General features: G+C 38.6%; 1 long non-coding RNA gene across 1 annotated transcript in view; it reads left to right on the forward strand.

The window, feature by feature from the left end:
* The first annotated feature begins 305 nt into the window (after positions 1-305).
* LOC132659572 (uncharacterized) overlaps positions 306-19726 on the forward strand; it is a 45936-nt gene continuing 26515 nt past the window's right edge. Inside the window, exon 1 of the long non-coding RNA XR_009600130.1 lies at positions 306-482. This is a non-coding gene — a long non-coding RNA (uncharacterized LOC132659572). The remainder of the gene's footprint in view (positions 483-19726) is intronic.

Below are 19726 nucleotides of genomic sequence, written 5' to 3' on the forward strand. Positions count from 1 at the left end.
AAAACAATAGACCTTGTGATTTAATTTTTTTAAAAAGAAGGAAAAACCCTTCTTCCCCTTTCGTTGTTTGCAAGCTTATACCAACTAGTTATTAATTTGGTCTAATTTTTTTTTAAGAGGAATATTCATCTTTACTGTGAACTTTCCCCCCCCCCCCGGGCTCATTATGTTAAACATTGCACTTAACCTACACTTTAGGGGGGGAAATGTAGTTGGTTTAAACTGTCAGAGTGACTCATATAATGGAACATGGGCTAACTGGAAGAAAATATTTAACTAAAAACAAATATCCCAGGGTTCACTCCACCTCATTCCCAGCAGCAAATTTGGGTTGTGTTTGTGCCTCCTGTCCTCTCCCAGGGGAAGAGCCTGAGGAGGGACCCAAGGAAAAGAAGAGGTTGGCTTGTTGCAAATTGCTGCCAGGAAACTGTCAGTCTTCTAACCTAACACCAGTTCTTATCAGAGAAACCCTGGGAAGGATGGTAAGTAACAGAGTGGTTGGTCCCATGCCCCAGGTTTTCTCTTGCTTATGCTGCATCCAAACACACTGCTTTCTGTAATTAATAACAAATTTGCTGTGTCTCTGTGTATTCTTTCTCCTGAGTGACTGTGCAAATTTAATTCTCCATGTAGAGTAAGCCTCTGTGCCCTTTTGGGGGAAATGTTCAACGTTAAGCCTTATCAGTACCTGATATATGGTCAGAGCTCAATATGGTCACTGAATATTGTTGAAAAATCTTCAGAGGATGGGAAAAATGGTTAGAGGAAGGATCATGCAGTAGGCTGTAGTGTTTAAAAATCAGACAGTTGGGTTCAAATCTTGTTTTAGCCACTAAAACATTGTTCAGTTCAGTCGCTCAGTAGTGTCCAACTCTTTGCAACCCCATGGACCACAGCAAGCCATCTTTCCCTGTGCATCACCAACTCCCGGAGCTTACTCAAACTCATGACCATTGAGTCGGTGATGCCATCCAACCATCTCATCCTCTGTTGTCCCGTTCTCCTCCCGCCTTCAATATTTCCCAGTATCAAGGTCTTTTCCAATGAGTCAGTTCTTTGCATCAGGTGGCCAAAGTATTGGGGTTTCAGCTTCAACATCAGTCCTTCCAGTGAATATTCAGGACTGATTTCCTTTTGGATGGACTGATTGGATCTCCTTGCTCTCCAAGGGACTCTCAAGTGTCTTTTCCCACACCACTGTTCAAAAGCATCAATTCTTTGGTGCTCAGCTTTCTTTATAGTCCAACTCTCACATCCATACATGACTACTGGAAAAACCAAAGCTTTGACTAGATGGACCTTTGTTGGCAAAGTAATGTCTCTGCTTTTTAATATGCTGTATAAGTTGATCATAACTTTTCTTCCAAGGAGTAAGCATCTTTTAATTTCATGGCTACAGTCACCATCTGCAGTGATTTTGGAGCCCCCAAAAATAAAGCCTCTCACTGTTTCCATTGTTTCCCCACCTGTTTGCCATAAAGTGATGGGGCCAGATACCATGATCTTAGTTTTCTGAATGTTGAGCTTTAAGCCAACTTTTTCACTCTCCTCTTTCAGTTTTATCAAGAGGCTCTTTAGTTCTTCTTCACTTTCTACCATAAGGGTGGTGTCATCTGTGTATCTGAGGTGATTGATGTTTCTCCTGGCAATCTTGATTCCAGTTTGTGCTTCATCCAACCCAGTGTTTCTCATGATGTACTCTGTATATAAGTTAAATAAGCAGGGTGACAATATACAGCCTTGACGTACTCCTTTTCCTATTTGGAACCAGTCTGTTGTTCCATGTCCAATTCTAACTGTTGCTTCCTGACCTGCATACAGGAGGCAGCTCAGGTGGTCTGGTATTCCCATCTCTTTAAGAATTTTCCACAGTTTGTTGTGATCCACAGTCAAAGGCTTTGGCATAGTCAATAAAGCAGAAGTAGATGTTTTCTTGGAACTCTCTTGCTTTTTCGATGATCCAGTGGATGTTGGCAATTTTATCTCTGGTTCCCCTGCCTTTTCTAAATCCAGCTTGAATATCTGGAAGTTTATGGTTCACTAAAAAATTAGGTTAGGCCCAAGCCCATGTGTAAAGTAGGCATAAGAATGGCTAGTTCAATTTTTTTGTGTAAGAAATAATGAATTATGTATATGTCAGTAGAAGCACATGTCAGGTATCCAATGGAGAACTGTTCTTTACTCTTTTAGGGTGTTGTGGAACACTGTACATAACCTTGAGACTGCTGGGTCAAAATCATTCTTAACTACTAACTTAGATAAGCCATTTAACTTTTCTAAAATCTTAACATCTTCATGGTAAAAGAGAAATATGATACTTTCACAGAGGGTTGTTGGAAGAATTAAATAGAACTCAATAACATGGGAGCAATGTGAACTTCAGCAGTACCTCATATTGGCAAAGCAGACCCCAAACTACCTTACTCCCCTAATTGAGCCTGGTTAAAAATGAGCATCACTTTATTGCTGCAGTTGTACAGTATGGTCAACACCAGAGAAATCAGCAACTGATAGTGCTAAGGAATGATTTTTCCTACACTATATCAATCTTTTAAAATTTGAGGATAAAATGTTGAAGATAATATTGCAATAATATTTACTTTGTGATAAAACTTCAGATTTATTCTTGTATCTTGAAAGAACAGTCTGTGATAGTGATACTCAGTCTCTACCTTGGTTTCCAGCCAAATATTGACTTTAGTAATCAGCCATTCAGCACCAGGCCAAAATTTGTGCACCTTGATGAATGTGTAATACCTCGTCAATGGCCTGAAAATAACAAGCACTCCATGGACAAATACTGTATTATTTTTGGTTGTGAGGATGAAGGGAGTTTCCCCTGGCATTCAGACATCACAGCAAAAAGGATGCCATCATCTAATGATGTGTTGTGGTGCTTGAGTAAGTATTTTCCTCCTCTGGCATGATTTGCCCAAATCTATTATTGATGCTTTCAAACTATGATGCTGGAGAAGACTCTTGAGAGTCCCTTGGACAGCAAGGAGATCAAACCAGTTAATCCTAAAATAAATCAACCTTGAATATTCATTGGAAGGACTGCTGCTAAAGCTGAAGTTCCAGTACTTGTCCACTTGATGTGAAAAGCAGACTTATTAGAAAAAACCCCAATGCCAGGAAAGATGGAGGGCTGGAGGAAAAGGGAGCAACAAAGGATGTGATGGATGCATGGCATCACTGACTCAATGGACATGAGTTGGAACAAACTCAGGGAGATAGTGAAGGACAGGTAAGCTTGGCACGTTGCAGCTCATGAGGTTGCAAAGAGTTGGACACAACTTAGGGACTGAATGACAACAACAACAAAACAAGGGAAAGGTTTAGACTCACACAGCCTTTAACTTTCTCACTGAGCACTTTCAGTGTTTCCTCCAGTAATCACTGTGGTTCGGTACTGATCTGGAAATAGCCATCCCAGGTACATTTCTGGACTATCAGCTCTTTATTACTCACCAAAACTATAAGAACTTGATTCTCAGCTGAGTAAAAAAGCTAAAGCCTTTAAATAGAGAAAGATGTGCCCTTTCCTGATGTTGAAGCATTGACGTGGGTATTTGTTCCTAAAGGCTAGCCCAAGTCTAATATCGTGTCAGCAAAAAATTAAAATAAAATTCATTTTGAAGAGAATCAAGATGGAAAAGTATATGAGGCAATGAGCAGTGCCAAGAAGTGGTCCCAATAATCAGTACTGTGTATATTTCCAGTTCCTTAATAATAATAAAAAAAAAGATAGAGAAAAATTGGCCATCTGTAGATCTCTATGTTTCAAGCCATTAAGTATCAGACATGAAATATCTATGGACTGCTCATCACAGTACTGTCATTTGTATATTAAAATATGCCTTTTATTGATGCATCACCAGGGTTCAGAGAGATTCAAACGCATGCTAAGATCACATAGCAGCAGAGTTCAGTGGCTAAGCATACCCACCCCAGAGTCAGACTCCCAGGATTTGTGTGTTGGTTTCACCTTTTCCTCATACTGTGCACTTCTTTCATCTGCAAAATGTGGAGATGATAGTGCTCATGGCTGGGAGTTCAACTCAGTTTTTTCTTGGATTGTTTTTGGAAAAATCTCTGAAGACAAATTGGTCTGTAAACCAAAATATTACTGTTGTTTTGCTCAGTTGCTAAGTCGTGTCTGACTCTATGACCCCATGGACTGCTTTCAAGACCCCTCGGATTGTCCTCCACTATCTCCTGGATTTTGCTCAAATTCACGTCCATTGAGTTGGTGATACTATCTAACCATCTGATCCTCTGCCACCACCTTCTCCTTTTGCCTTCAATATTTTCCATCATCAGGGTCTTTTCCAGTGAGTCAATGCTTTGTATCAGATGGCCAAGTATTGGCTCTTCAGCTTCAGCAATAGACCTTCCATTGAATATTCAGGATTGATTTCCTTTAGGATTGACTGATTTGATCTCCTTGTAGTCCAAGGGACTCTCAAGAGTCTTCTCTGGCAACACAGTTCAAAAGCATAAATTCTTCAGCATTCAGCCTTCTTTTATGTCCAGCTCTCACATCCATACAGACTTCCCCAGTGGCTCAGCAGTAAATAATTCACCTGCAATGCAGGAGCTTCAGGGGACATGGGTCTGATCCCTGCATTGGGAGGAGCTTCTGGAGGGCATGGCAACCCACTCCAGTAGTTTTGCCTGCAGAACCCCAAGAATAGAGGATCCTGGTGGGCTACAGTCCATAGAGTAACAAAGGGTTGAATAGGACTGAAGTGACTTAGCACATATGCACGTCTGTACATGATACTAGAAAAACCATAGCTTTAACTATACAGATAGATGTTTGTCAGCAAAGTGAAGTCTCTGCTTTTTAATATGCTGTCTAGGTCTGTCATAGCTTTCCTTCCGGATCTTTTAAATTCAAAATATTCTGTATAGATGTTTATCTGAAAAGTTGGTCTGGGAGTCTTACATCTCATGATTTCATGGTCTGCGGTCCAAGGAACTTAGTCCTTCCCACTGCAAGCCCATAAAAGCCTCTGATGTGGGGATCTTGAGTCTGTTACGAAGTTTTAGGTTTTTAAGAAATTCTGTGACAACCTCACTCATAATACCCATAACCTTTGCCTGACATGTTTCCTGGTGAATGGATGAAAGGAATCTTCCATGTTACAAGTTCAGCATTAGTAGTCTTTTCTTTACAGAGGACCCTGTTTTTAGTGGTTCTCTGAGGGCATCAGGAATGCAGGAAACAGGTAGCACAGGGGAAAGTCCATTGGTTACTTCCTCCCTCCATGAAGAGCTCTTGCTGACTGAACTAGGAGTAAGACCAAAAAAAAAAAAAAGTGTGCAAACAGCAATCTGTCATGAGTCAGAGAAGAAAGGGGTCTGATTAGGAGAAACAAGTAGTGGCTTTTGTGTGTGCCTCCTACATCAGCACTTCTTCCGAGTCAGGGAGAATTGCAGCCAGGGAAATGAATAATGTTGAATTTACTACAAGTTTACCTGAGATTAAGGGCAAGTTGAATACAGCCAGTATCTTTTGGTCCCATGTTGACTTAGTCTTGTTGTCACAAATCAGCTATTGATTTCTGGGGTCCCCATTAGTCTTAGGGAAGAGAGCTAATCCTTCTTTCATGTATGTTTATATACTATATTTGGCCAGAGCTTGGGGTGCACTTTTCACCTTGATCTGCAAGGAGGAAGGCAAACACACGACCTCAGTACTAGAAGCCACCCTGACTGGTCACTCTCTACTGTTTGTTTAATTTTGCTCTGACTTCTGCCTGCATCCTAATCCCAGGTATTCAGACATGTTATAAGAAGAAAGAGACCCTGAGATCAAAGCATTGGTCATGATTTTACTAGGGGGCACCTCTGAAAGCATTTGTAAGGCTTGTGTGAATGGCTGGTGCTGTGACCTCAAGAAAATACTTTACTCTCCAAATTAGAGCTAACAGATTTATCACTCACTAGGCCTCGACCTTCCAGGTCAGTCTAGGGTTACTTTTGTGTATTAGGGGCAAAGAAATAGTAGTCTTTTTACAGAAGCCTAAAGAGCAAATATTGAGAACATGATTTAGGGATGAAAGGGGATTCTGAAGGCATATTTTTGATTTGCAAACTTCCCATAAAAATGTTAACTTTGTCAGCATCTGCTTGGGACCATTCCCCTTGGACAGATGTCTCTGTCAGAAACCTGCATTGTAACAGTTCAGGGTGATGGATGCTTTTGTTTTCTTCTTGGTGGAATTTCAGTTTCTACTCTGAAGGCACACTCTGATTACAAAGGAATTCTGAGGACAGTTTGGTTGCTTTTGTTTAATTAGTTGTATAAAATGGGTTTCAATAAAGGGGGAATATCATCATCTTCAGGATTCCCAGGTTGCTCAGTAGTAAAAGAATCTGTCTTCTAATGCAGGAGAGGCAAGCAGGAGATGTGCCTTTGATCCCTGTGTTGAGAAGATCCCCTGAAGTAGGAAACATCAACCCACTCTAGGATTCTTGCCTGGGAAATCCCACGGACAGAGGAGCCTAGCGGGCTACAGTCCATGGGGTCTCAAAGAGTTGGACATGACTGAGCATGCACACATGCATCATTATATGCGATATAAATCACTTTGTTCCATCTTGCTTTTATTGAAAAGATAGTGATTTTAATACAGTTTGGGACATTTATTGTCAAGTCTACAGAGTAGGGCATGAATAGGCAATATAGTACTGCAGTTTGGAGCACAGAATTTGGTAGACTTCAGTTGAAACCTTGACTTACTATCTGTGTGAACTTAGGTGAGTTATTTCATCTCTTTAAACCCTCATTTCATATTTTGTAAGTGGGAGTATTATTGGCATTGATATCACAAGGTTATTAGAAGAATAACATAAATGCATGTAAGATAATTAATACCATGCCTTACACATATTAAACAATCAATAAGAGTAGCTGATATAGTTATTAACTCTCCAAGACCTCTATTTTACTCATTACAGATGACCATGACTTTTATTTACAAAACAGACTGGACTGCCTTTTTACCTCAAAGCATTTTGGATATCCACCAATTTTTTTTTTTTTATGTCAGACATTTAGGGGGTGCATCCTCTTCCATGTTGTAGGAGGTAAGGGAAAAAGGAATAATGGATAACTCCATTTGACTTGAATAATTAGTGGATGATGTTGCTATTTACAAAAATCAATGGATTTGGAGCAGCTTTGAGGGAAAATGTATGTAGGTTTTTTGGTTAGTATTTTGCATGCATTTTTTGTTTCTGGGAGAATGTTGGAGAATAGAGATGTAAAAGGCTAAGATTCTGGAGCTCATCGAAGGATCTGGTATGAAAATGTCTGTGAAACCCTAGATATCCTCACTTAGAGAGAGCATATAGAAGAGAGAAGCACCCTGGCGAAGAATACTACCATTTAGGAACTGAGCAAAGGATAAGAAGAAGAAATAGTGAGAAAAGAGTGAAATGAATCTGGTACTACTATAAGTTACATATGTACTCATCAAGGTTATCTGAATCTGTAATGCTGGTGAAAGCATCTACACTTTCATAGACCCTGTCTCCAGTACATACAAGACCTTCCTCAATTTCTCTGTCGGACAAACTCCTACTCTTCCTTCAAGACTTGGTTCAGTTCCTTGGAAGTCTATTCTCATTCCTCACCTCGTTTCCATAGCACTGTGTCCCTACCTCTGTCTTAAACCAAATAACTGGGCATTTGGGATTGTATAATCTGTTTTATAAATGCTCTGGCTCCCCTGAAGTCAGCTCCTTGAGGGCAATTGCCATCTTTTATTTCTGAATCTCCAATATAATCATTTGACTATAGTTGGTTGAATAAAGTATGTGCATGACTAGATTCCCTTTTGAGCTCCAATATTTAATGTCACGCCATTTAATTTCTACTAGAGGACTCCATTTAGAAGCCCAACACTAAGTTCCATCTACATATCAAATTCTACATTTCTCTAATTGAAGTTACTTCTCTCGCTTTCCTTAAGACCTCCTTCTTCTATTTCTATTTATGGTACAACTATTCTCAAGTCCTGTGAACTTGGAGACAAGAAATCATTTTTTACTCTTTCTCTAGATATAGCCAGTCGGCCACTATTCCTGTCCATTTTCGCTCCGTATATCTTGAATCAGAATCTTTCTTTTTCCTAGTTAGCCGACCTGCCCAAGGTCACTGAGCTATTCAGATACAGAGTCAGATTTGAAATCCATCCTGTCTAACTCACTAAGTAATATCACCTTTCTGGCTTATGCCTGCATAGCTGGGATCCTTTGATAATATGGCTGGCAATTCCAAAACATATAACTTGTAATTGTCTGGAACATTTTGGGAAGGAAAATACTCCACGGACTTTTGTGTTTTCGTATGTCTGAGATGTAAACTGGCTATTTTATGAGGCATTGACAGAGGAACAGATGGACAGACTGATTTATTTCCCTCAATAGGATGTAATCTGATGACTGTGAGGATATAAAAGTTTATAAATATAGTAGGGTATTTGTATCTAAAATATTCCTGTTAAAAACCATCAACTGTATTAAGTAGGATATCTTACTTCCACTCCCAAAGTTCTATTCTACTCATTTCTATGTCTTCTCCCAAGATTAAATTGTTCCCTAGGATCCCATCCCAGCCACAGGTAAACTTTATAATTCTGAATTTCCATAGATTGTTGTCTGAGCCCTGGGTGGTATCCAGAGAAAGTTTGGTAACCAGAATGAGTAAATAATTGAATGTCCATATTGCTTAGTAAATGAATATGTAAATATGTATGTATAGTAGTACCAATTAGCTGACTGGTGCTTTTTCCACTTTCTTACCATTTGGCTGTAAAGGAAATATGGAGAGGAAGTTAGCGTCTCACACCGTGTCACCTCTAATAACTGCTGCATCTCTAAAATTGTGAGTTCTCACATCTTTCTTTTTAATTTCTACTTTACCCAAATTTTACACTACACCATTCCTCAGACTCACTGGTTCCATTCTTTCCAGGGAAAGTTTGATTCCCTCCTTTCAAAATTCCATAGTCTTAGCTTCTAATTCCTGCCCAGTTAATACAACTGAATGTGCACTCTTGCTGTAAGCACTGTAAAAACTATTAAAACAAAAATTTATGAAATGACTATTTTCAGACAGTACACAACAGGAAGTACAGTGCTGTGATTCACATGTGATTGTCCAGTTGGATACTAGGACACAATGCAGTGAGAGGAAGCTCAGGTGGATCATAGTGGTCTCACTGAGATGAAGAGGAAACACAGAAGAGCCGAGAATGACTAAGGCAGCCAAAATCTGTGGACCAGAGATGAAGCTGAGCAAACAAACTGCTGTGGACTGAATTATGTAATCCCAAATTTCTTATGTTGAAGCCCAAACTCCCAACATGATGGTATTGGAGATGGGGACTTTGGGAGGTAATTACAGTTATGAAATCTATGAAAAATTATAGCTAACATTATGTTTGAATGTGACACATTGAACACTTTCCTTCTAAAATCAAGAACAAGGCAAATATGACTTCTTTGACACATCTATTCAGAATTTTACTGGAGGTTGTAGCTAACATAATTAAAGCAAGAGAGAAAAATAAAGGCAAATATAAGGGAAAGAAAAATGTAAAACTGCCTTTATTTCATAGAAAATATGTTCATATATTTAAGAAAATGTAAAGAATCTATAAAAAATGTAAAGAAAATCACTCAAATAAGATCTCAGGACAAAAAGCCAGCATGTAAAAAAAAAAAAAAAAAAGCTTTATTTCTATATATAAGCAAATAAATTTAGGAAAATGAAAAGTTTTAAATACTAACTATAATATTAAAACATAAATATTTAGGATACATTAAAAATATATACAAAACCTTTACACAGAAAATTATAAATCACTGCTGAAAGAAAGAAGACCTAAATAAATGGCAAGATGTAAGATACTGAACTGAAAGCTCCAATTTTGTTAAGATATCAGTTTTCCTCAATATGATCTGTAGGATCTATATAATCCAATCGAAATTCCTATAAACTTTTCTTTATTTGAAGACTTTAAGAAAGTGATTCTAAAATTCATATAAATATGAAAAGGACCTAGAATATTCAAAATGAGTTTTAAAAATAAGGAGAACAAAGTTGAGGTACTCACACTATCTGCTGTCAAGATTTACTGTAAAGCTATAGCAATTAGAGTGAGATTGGACCAAGGATAGACAAATAGAACAATGAAACTTGATACTTATCTCAGACATCTCCCTTAAGCTCATTTTTTAAATAACAATTTTACATCTCTTCTCGAATGTCATAACGGCATACCAAGCTTTGTATATCTTAAACCCAACTCATTATCTTTACTCCTAAATCCAATCCTTCATTTATATTCCCCTGCTAGTTGTACAAACCAGAAACTTAAAAATAATCCTCAGTCTCTCCCTCTGTTTGATCCTCCGCATTACTGATTCCTTACTAGGAACTTTCATTCTTATCGCCTAAATATACCTTGAGTTTATCCATGTTTCTCTACTTCCATCATCCTATTCTAATATCTACTATCTGGACTTCTGAAAAAGTTTCCTAAACTAGTTAACTGACATATACTCTTTACTACCTCCAGCGTATATTTGAATAAAAATTGTTATCATGTTAAACGTTGCTAAAAATACTTCAAGGTCTTCATATTGGTTGTAGGAGGAAAATAAATATTACTGTGGTTTTTGAGAGTCTACCTGGTCTAGTCCCTACTTGCCTCCCTAGCATCATCTTGCTCTGTGTTTTCTTTGGCTTCCTCAGAGAGAAATGCTTATTTATGTTTTCATTTTTTGTGCAGAGGAATGTTGTGTTGTTGCTCAGTCACTAAGTCTGTCCAACTTCCTGTGACCCCATAGACTGCAGCATGCCAGGCTTCCCTGTCATTCACCGTCTCCTGGAGTTTGCTCAAACTCATGTTCATTGATTCAGTGATGGTAGCCACCCATCTCATCATCTCTCGTCTACTTCTCTATCCCTCAATCCTTCCCAGCATCAGGGTCTTTCTAATGAGTCAGCTCTTCCCATCAGGTGGCCAAAGTACTGGGCCTTCAGCTTCAGCATCAATCTTTCAAGAAATAGTAGCACTCTTGATGTGTTTGTCCATTGAATGAAGGAAGGTGTTACATATCCTAACACTGCTATAGCAAAGATACAATTATATTCTCAGTTCTTTTCAGAACTTGACAATAAGCTGATATTCCATATGAAGTTTTAATATTTTAGACCACAGTTATAGTCAGGTTACTGATACATGCATGTGCTTCAAAATGATAGAAGGGGAGCTTCGGAATTTTCTCCCAAAGTGAAGGTTGGAAAGTGGAGGAAACTGGGTAGATGGCAAAGCTTGGAAGCATTGTTTTTACAGAAGTGTTATCTGGCTTCTTGCCAAACAACAATGCCTAGTGATTTATGAATGACAATTTTATCTTGAATCTGATGGAAAGATTGACAGTGTTGCCTTCATCCCAGGAATGTTTTAAAGCCTAAAGAAGCTGGAGAATCCCTTCTGCTTCAACCTGGTGCTGACTCTGCAGCTTCATTTCTACCTCTACTGTCATCTGGTCTTTCTATTTTTTTTTTCCCCCTGTGGGAGAAAAGGAAGGGGGGAAGGCAGGACTTCCTGAATCCTATACTGCATTATATTAGCAGGTTGTCAATGTCTCACCACCTTCCCTGCAAGGCAGGTACTGTTACAGAATTAGCAGACCTCACTGCCATTTCAGGGGCTGTTGTTATCCTCAGCAAAGCTGGGTTTTCCTTTACACTCTCACAGAAATGGTAGACTGGAGAAGCCACCCCAGGGAAGGTCCATACAGGGCAGATGGAACGTTTGGATGGCTGAAAGCAACTAGCAATGCCTTGAGCTCCTCTTCTGTATCACTATGACCCTCTGTACTACGGACAGGGAGCACAGGAGACCTCAGCTGCCTTCAGTGCCTTGAAAAAAGCACAGGAGATGTTTAGCACATCAGTAAATGAATGGATGGTGGCCCCCTGGGTAGATGCCATGATCTCTCTACTCATCCAAGATTCTGCTCTGACACTTGTATATGAGGACTATTGGAAGTGGAACAGCCTGGTTAGCTTCTCTGATATTAACTTCAAACGACAGGGATTTACTACTACATCTTCCATGGATGGATGCTTTCTGAGTACAAAATCATCCTTGAGGAAACAACCTCCATATTTTATAAGCACATAATCAGGGTTTGGTTTTATTTTATCAAAAAGATGCCTTCTTCCTATATTAAAATGTATCCCTTTATCCCCTGGTGGCTTACTGACCAAATATGTGTCCATTGTTTCCAACTCTTATATTTATTCATTCACACAGGCAGCGAGTGATTTTTAAGTACCTATGCATACCCAGGCTTGTGTCAGTTACTGTGGAAGAGACCAAGGAAAACATAATGTGTTTATATATCTCCCTAACCTCTAGAAGAGTTTGAATAAACTCCAGGAGTTGCCGATGGACAGGGAGGCCTGGTGTGCTGCATTCCATGGGGTCGCAAGGAGTCAGACACGATTGAGTGACTGAACTGAACTGAACTGAACTGAACCTCTAGAATGTAAATGCCTTGAAATTAGTGTATTTTTTTCTAATTTCTTCCCAAATGCCTAATTCATTCTTTTATATCTACCGTGTAATAAGTAGTGAATAAGTGGCTTTGAAGGGTAAGTGCATGAATGAAAGCATGATCTTGATGAAAGAAAAGAGAATGCCTTTTTCTCTTTTAAACAAAGAGTAGTTAAATGGACCTTGAGGAATAGGCTAAAAGTGTCTCTGAAGTCTACACATTCTTAATAGTGAAAGAATCTGTCAGCCCAGAATACAAGTCTCTTATCTGCATAATTCTTCAAAGGAATAGTTTTAGGATACACATGAAATAGTCTTATGTATCTGGTGTTGGCTACATACGTTCAATAGTCATGTAAGTAACATTCAGAAGGCCATTCAAGTAAATGAATCATGAATTTCACAACATTATACTAATGAACAAAGATGAAAAGTTATCCTGTTCATGTGAACACCCAACATTTTCAAGCCAACTATTAAATAAATAAATAGATGCAAATACATTTTAATTACCTTATTTTCTGTACCCAGAGATCTCTGGAATGGTCAAGTCACCACAGAATTCCTATAGGGATTTATGAACCCTCGGAAAATATGCAAAATGCATATTTTGTGAAGAAACTTTCATTAATAGTATAATAAAATGTTTGCTGATGTAACTTTCAACTGAGCAGAGTGTTTGGTAACTATGGAATGAACCAAACATTTACTGAGCACCTCCTGTAAAACAAGCCCTATCTTTGGGGATATAGTAATTAATGAGATCTTCAAAGAGCTAATATTTCAGCTAGGGAGACAAGACAGATGTATCTGCAAAGGTACCTGCCTCTAAAAGACTTAAGAGACAAGATAATATCACAGTACTAGTTACCACACTTATTTTTTTAAAGCATGATAATAAAAACAAGTGAATGATTCTTTGGGGGATATCATATGCCCTCATCGCTCTTGCCTACCTTGACCTTGAATTTGAAAACTGATGCACTCATCCATGGGGCCAAGAAGATCCTAATAAAAATGAGTGTGGACCCTTTGGTCTTTCTAGCGATGGTTTTACACTCTCTGCTTCATTCCTATTTGCTTTTAGTTCTTCGTTCTACCTGCCATTTACTAGATTTTGGTTCCAGAGTACTCCCTAAAGATGAAGAAATGCTCAGTATCTTGCTTTTACTCTTGGCAATTCTTTTCAGACATAGGTCCACCAACTGGGTCCAGGCCCCAGGACTGTCCTGTAGATAAGCCTCGTAGCCAGAACACTGTGTAGTTTTTCCCCAAGTCCCACCTTTGGGAAATATGCAGGGATATTTAATTTTATGATGCTGAAAACCCCATCTTCATTTTAGATGGATATCTTATTTCTACTATAATTTGAATTTGTATTTTTCTGACAGTAAAATGACTTTATTCCTACATGAGAGAACATGAAACTGGATTTTTTAGATTCAAAAGGAGTCCCATTACTGCACTTAGTTAAAACAACCAAATATTTTACTGGCATCTGGGAGTGAAGCCAACAAACACAAGTGGTCAGTTTCTTTACAAGTAGGATGAGGGGATTTAGGTTAAACTGTTTCTCAGGTTCTTTATAGTTTTCATTTCCCAAAGCTCTTTAATACCAATTCCTAAGGAGGATGGAACTGTCTTGATCTGAATTTCAAAATAAACCTGTTATTTTCAGCCATGTTAGAAAGGAAGAACTTAGGAATCACGCATGACAATCCTCTTACTTTACAGAAATGGAAAAGGAGGCCCAAAGAGAAATTTCTTGCTCAAAATCACACATCCTCTGAGTGCAGAACTGAACGTGGACTCTTGACCTTATTCTGCTGAACTTTCACTGTTTCAGAGACTACAACCTGGAGGACTACTTCTGGAAGCAAGTTCTTAAGTCTTCCACAAGAAAAATCTGACACATTCACACATAGTAAATGTGGGTTTTTGATTTAAATATTCAGCTCTGGTAGAGCCATTGCGACTGGCATTTGATCCCTTAGCTTATATTGATCCACAACGCTGTAAGCTACCTAGGCTTGCTCCTGAGTTTGAGATGCTGTTTTGTTCCTTCTTCCCAGTGGGCATTGAGCCCTTGCCAGAAAAAATGTTCCTAAGCTATCAAGAAGGTACAATGAATTTTGCTTTCTGAGGTTGTTCTTTTCCTACGTGCCTTCTCACTGAAGCATCATATTCAGTATTTCTAACTTAGAAAACATTTTATTTCATATCCTAAAATTAAGCTTTTTAGAATTCAGGAATGACATCTAAAAGTTCTGAAAGAATTTTAGGAAAGATCTGATACTCTCTAGGCAAGACCTATGGGTTTAAGGGACTTCCTCAAACTGAATTTTCAAATGATCAACATTTGCTTCCATTTCTTCTAAAACCTTGAAGAAGTAACACATTTCTTGATGAGAACATTCTGAAGAACTATGAAAAAAACTGAGCATATTAATATATATTCTGTTTTCCTTGGAGTCATGAAAACTGCAGCGCTACCTATCTTTGCAGAACAGTTACTTCCTTTCTAGCTACCATTTCTAGATTTAAAACCCTGGAAAAGGTATAATTTCACCAGCCACCACTAGTACCCAGTGTCAGCAGCTCATATAAAACCTGAGAAAATATAGTCAGGATTAAAGAAATCTGTAAAACTGTGAAGTAAGGCCATAGCATGTAAAATGCAATTCCTTTTACTGAGTACATAATTTATTAGGAAAGCTATTTATTTGTAGGAAATATGCTTGACACCTTATCCTTGGCAACTGCCTGATTTTTTTTAGAACAAAAATGGATAAAATGTTTCCCAGTAAAATAATTCATTAATTTCTCAATGAATATTTTTATGTCTGTGCTCCATACCCACTTCTCTATCCCCAAGCACAATTCTTTCTTACTCTTCTTCATCAGTCACAAAATAAGTCACCCTCCTGTAACCGGTCTCAGGGCTAGAATTAGCAAGGGATCATCCCTATCCTTTCCTGGGTCCCCACTATCTCTTCCTTCAACCCTCCCCCCACCCCGCCCCCCAACGCCACACTCACTATTAAATTCAAGCAATGGACATTTGGCTTTGGGACTGCTGTTACTATTATTTTACATACTGCTTGCACTGTGAGCCAAGGTGAACTTTGCACGGAGGGGGATTTGGTCTTTTTCCATGGTTATTTTCTCAGGAAAGCATCAATTACCCACAATTTTGCACAGTTTTGCAAGTAGAAAGAGTTCTTCATTTTCAGACCCCTTTTCTCAAAATACAGTAGACAGAAATCAATGTCACAAGCACTTTCTCTTGGCCAGAGCCCATCTGTTCTTCCAGGTATATATTGTTCTTGTATATTTCAACTACCTGACACCCTTGGGTCTCTTTTACAAGGTCTTTAGCTACATGTGGAGTGGGACTGTATGAGCATCAGGACTTGGGTGTTGACATTAGTTTTGGTTCTCTGAATTTATTGTCCTTCGCAGTCTCCAGATCTGTTTCATTTCTGGAAAGGGAATGCACTGATTTATTTTTTCAAAGTAAAACTCTGAGCTATTATTATCTAATTGTCATCTCTAGGGTTTCTTCTATTCTAGGGAAAGGATAGGATAAGTTTCACTCATTCATTTCAGAGACAAAGCTCCCTTTAGGGGATGACGCAGGAGAGTGGGTGGGGCAGCATCGTATGTGGTCATTCATCAGTGAAGGGCATGGTGGAGAGAGAAGGCCCTACCCTGAGCCAGAAGTTCCAGGCCAGCTGACCTGTGATGTTACCTTTGGTTTTTGAACTCTATTCATATCCACAGCTCCACTGGTAGCCAAGGAGCTTGCTCAGGCCAACCATAGGATAAACTTATCCTATGGTTGCTGGAAAGAGTTTATTTGTAGAGTGTGGGGGCTGGGGTATGGATGTCAGTTAATAAAGTTCATCTTCTCATAAATCCCTTATTAAGAACATTGCACCTAAGGCAATGCATCTTGTAGCAAAACCTAGGTTGTTACTTGTTAAGTTATTTGTGAAGACTTCATGTGGATAAAAGAAATCAAAATTCAAGTTTTAAAAAATTATTTCAATGAATATCAAAATTTTTAAACTTTTGTTTTAAGATTTGAATGTTCATCCATTTTCTCAAATACTAATAGCGTTCAATCAGGCAAATCATTTGTCAGAACCCAAAGGAATTTGCACCTGGGCTAGAGTAAGAAGAGAAGATGTTTAAAATTGAAAGAGAGAAGTAAGTTCGAAAGAGCTATTACTCTTCCTTGGCACTTCTTAACACTGCAACAAAAGCCAGATCAATGCGATGTTTTATTTTGGTGACTTGTTCATTTACCTTGCAAAGTAGATTATACATCTCCTCAGATACCACAGTCCTGAATGTAAAGGCAAACAAAGCACGGGAGGGTCACAGTCTTAGTTTTTACCATCATCCCTATTCCTATGTGGCCATCCTATATAGAACACTTATTGTGAGCTAAATACAGTACTAGGTATTTTATATGTCATTTAATAACAACTCTATGAACTATTATTTCCACCTAAACTCAATGAAGTTAAATACTTCATACAACTTCATACTGCTCACAGTTAACTGAACTGCAATCCAAAGGTTCAGGCTATGGATCTTCCTGAAACCAATTTCCTAATGAAAATACGTCCTAAGATATATTATCTTCTAACAATGCGGACTGAAAAGAAAATCCCAATTTTGGTTAAGTTTGTGTTGAATTCAGTAGTTCTGGACTGTGAGTACTTTTTTCGACACAGAAATTTCTGTGAATCAGTATCGATTCTTTCATACAAGGAGCAGAGTAAATGAGACTGTGGGGCAAGGGCTAGGAGGTAATTTGACCATCCACCAGCTGAAAAAGTAATTATAATTATGTTAAAAATAACTATGAAGAGTTTCGTTTCTTTAAAACCATAACATCTCAAATAGAGAAATTTTGTGGATAATTATTTTGATTTTACGGTATTTTTTGTTGTCATTCCTTTTGTTTTCTTTCTTCCAGCTAGAAACCACCTGCTTCCTCTCCAAATTATTCTATTTCATTATGAAATATTTTAAATATAATGTTAAAAATATGGAACAATACAAAAATCAAGTTAACCAGAAGTAAAATACAATTGTCCTCTATCAAATTGGCAGCTTTTCTTAGTTTCCCTCCACCTCCTATTTTTTTTTCTTCCCTTTTCCTTTCTATATGTCTTTACCTCTAGCAGCCTTGTGAAGTTTTTCGTTCCTAAGTGATTTACTTCATCTCCATTATCAACTCTCTCCACTAAAGCTTATACTCTGAGAAGAATCTAATCTCAAGGGAAAGTGCTTTCTTTCACTCCTTCTGTTTTATCTTATTCCCTTTTATTTTAGAACAAACAAAAGGTTTTTTTGTTTGTTTGTTTTAATCCCAGGTGAGAGGTGAAATTTTGGTGGACTTGTGTACTTCCTGAAAGACCCAAACACTTTGTTGCAGTAACATACTACCTTGTTGGGGTCAGTTGGGCAATCAGGATGGACTAGAATACCTGATCAGAGTCTCAAAAGAAGAGCCAGAGTGTGAATAGTCTAGGAGAGAGAGGATGCAACAATAGGTTTGAAGAAGAAAGATGAGCAGGGGAGGAAAAGAAGATGAGATAATTGCACCCCAGCATCCCTGCATGGAGCAGCTTATGTAGAGAGACAGAAACCTGGGGGCTGCAGGAAATCCCTCAGAAATGATTATTTATGTTCCCTGTCCTCATGATGCCAAATGCCAGATTGCATGAGTCAAGAGCTCTGAGGATGGTATCAGGCCTTTTTAAGAAGGAGATTGGCATGTTGTTCCTGTTCTCTCTGGGTATCTGTAGTTGCAGTTTAGTTGCTAAGCTGTGTTGGACTTTTTGTGATCCCATGGACTGTAGCCCAGCAGTCTCCCTGTCTCCCTGTGATTTTCCGGGCAAGAACACTAGAGTGGGTTGCCATTTCCTTCTCCATTGTATTTAGAGAGGCATGTTGAATCAGTCCAAGTCAGAGTGGGCACTATTGGTCAAAGCTATCTGACAATACCTTTTCCTTTTAATTAAGTACCAAGAATTCCAGTATTAAGACCAAATTAAAGTAGAGTGCTTTAAGACAAGGAAAGTTGTAATAGTTGCTATTTTTACACATTAAAAGTAATTTATTTACTAATTATTCTTCCAAATAAATATAATGCCCCACTGAGAACAGTGGTTGACCAGAATATGTGATAGCATCCTTATTAAATACCTATATTACTTGCTTATGGCAGTCAAATAATAGTCTGGCATAAATATTGCTAGAATATATGCCTTCCCATTTAAATATCTGCCTTTATCTCTCTGGGTTACCCAGGTGGCCTGTGGTAAAGAATCTGCCTACCAATGTAGGAGATGTAAGGGACACACACTCCATCCCTGGGTCAGGAAGATCTCCTGGAGGAAGGTAAAGCAACCCACTCCAATATTCTTGCCTGGAGAATTCCACGGACAGAGGAGCCTGGCGGGCTATAGTCCATGGGGTTACAAAGAATAGGATGTGACTGAGCGACTAACACACACTTGGCATTATATCTATGCCAGTTATATTGTTCTAAGATCTTATGTAATTTAACATTGCCTTTAATTTATATATTAGTTAGCTAGAATAGAGCTAAAACACTGGAGTATGGTATGTATAAAAACGGAAATAATCTAGCTTTGCTGCATTCTAATTGTGTAATTTGATGAAATTCCTTAACTTTGTCTAAATTTTATTATCTGAAATAACAGCAAGTATTCCACAGAGCTGTGTGAAAATTAAAAGTGATAGCATACTAAGGTAATTAACAAAGAACTTCACCCTATAAATATCTAACAAATATTAAGAACTCTTCTTCAGGAAGTACAAAGTGAGATCAAGCTAGCAGTAATTGTTTCTATAAGTTGGATTGTCCTTTCTCCCCAGAGTTCACTGTCTCCTGGGGAAGATATTGGGGTGGGGGAGGCGGGGGCCTTCAGGGATTCTCTGGGCCATGGCCCTCATGTACAAAAGTAGAAACTGAAGCTTCAGGGGCTTTGGGCCCTGGCCCAGGCCACACAGGGAGCTAATGGCCAAACCTACTGGAGTCCTGGCTGTTCCCCGGTTCCCCAGGGTCTGACCTCTCTGCCACCTCTCATTTC

This window comes from Ovis aries, chromosome 3 (assembly GCF_016772045.2).
Source record: "Ovis aries strain OAR_USU_Benz2616 breed Rambouillet chromosome 3, ARS-UI_Ramb_v3.0, whole genome shotgun sequence".
In the NCBI taxonomy this organism is placed as follows: Eukaryota; Metazoa; Chordata; class Mammalia; order Artiodactyla; family Bovidae; genus Ovis; species Ovis aries.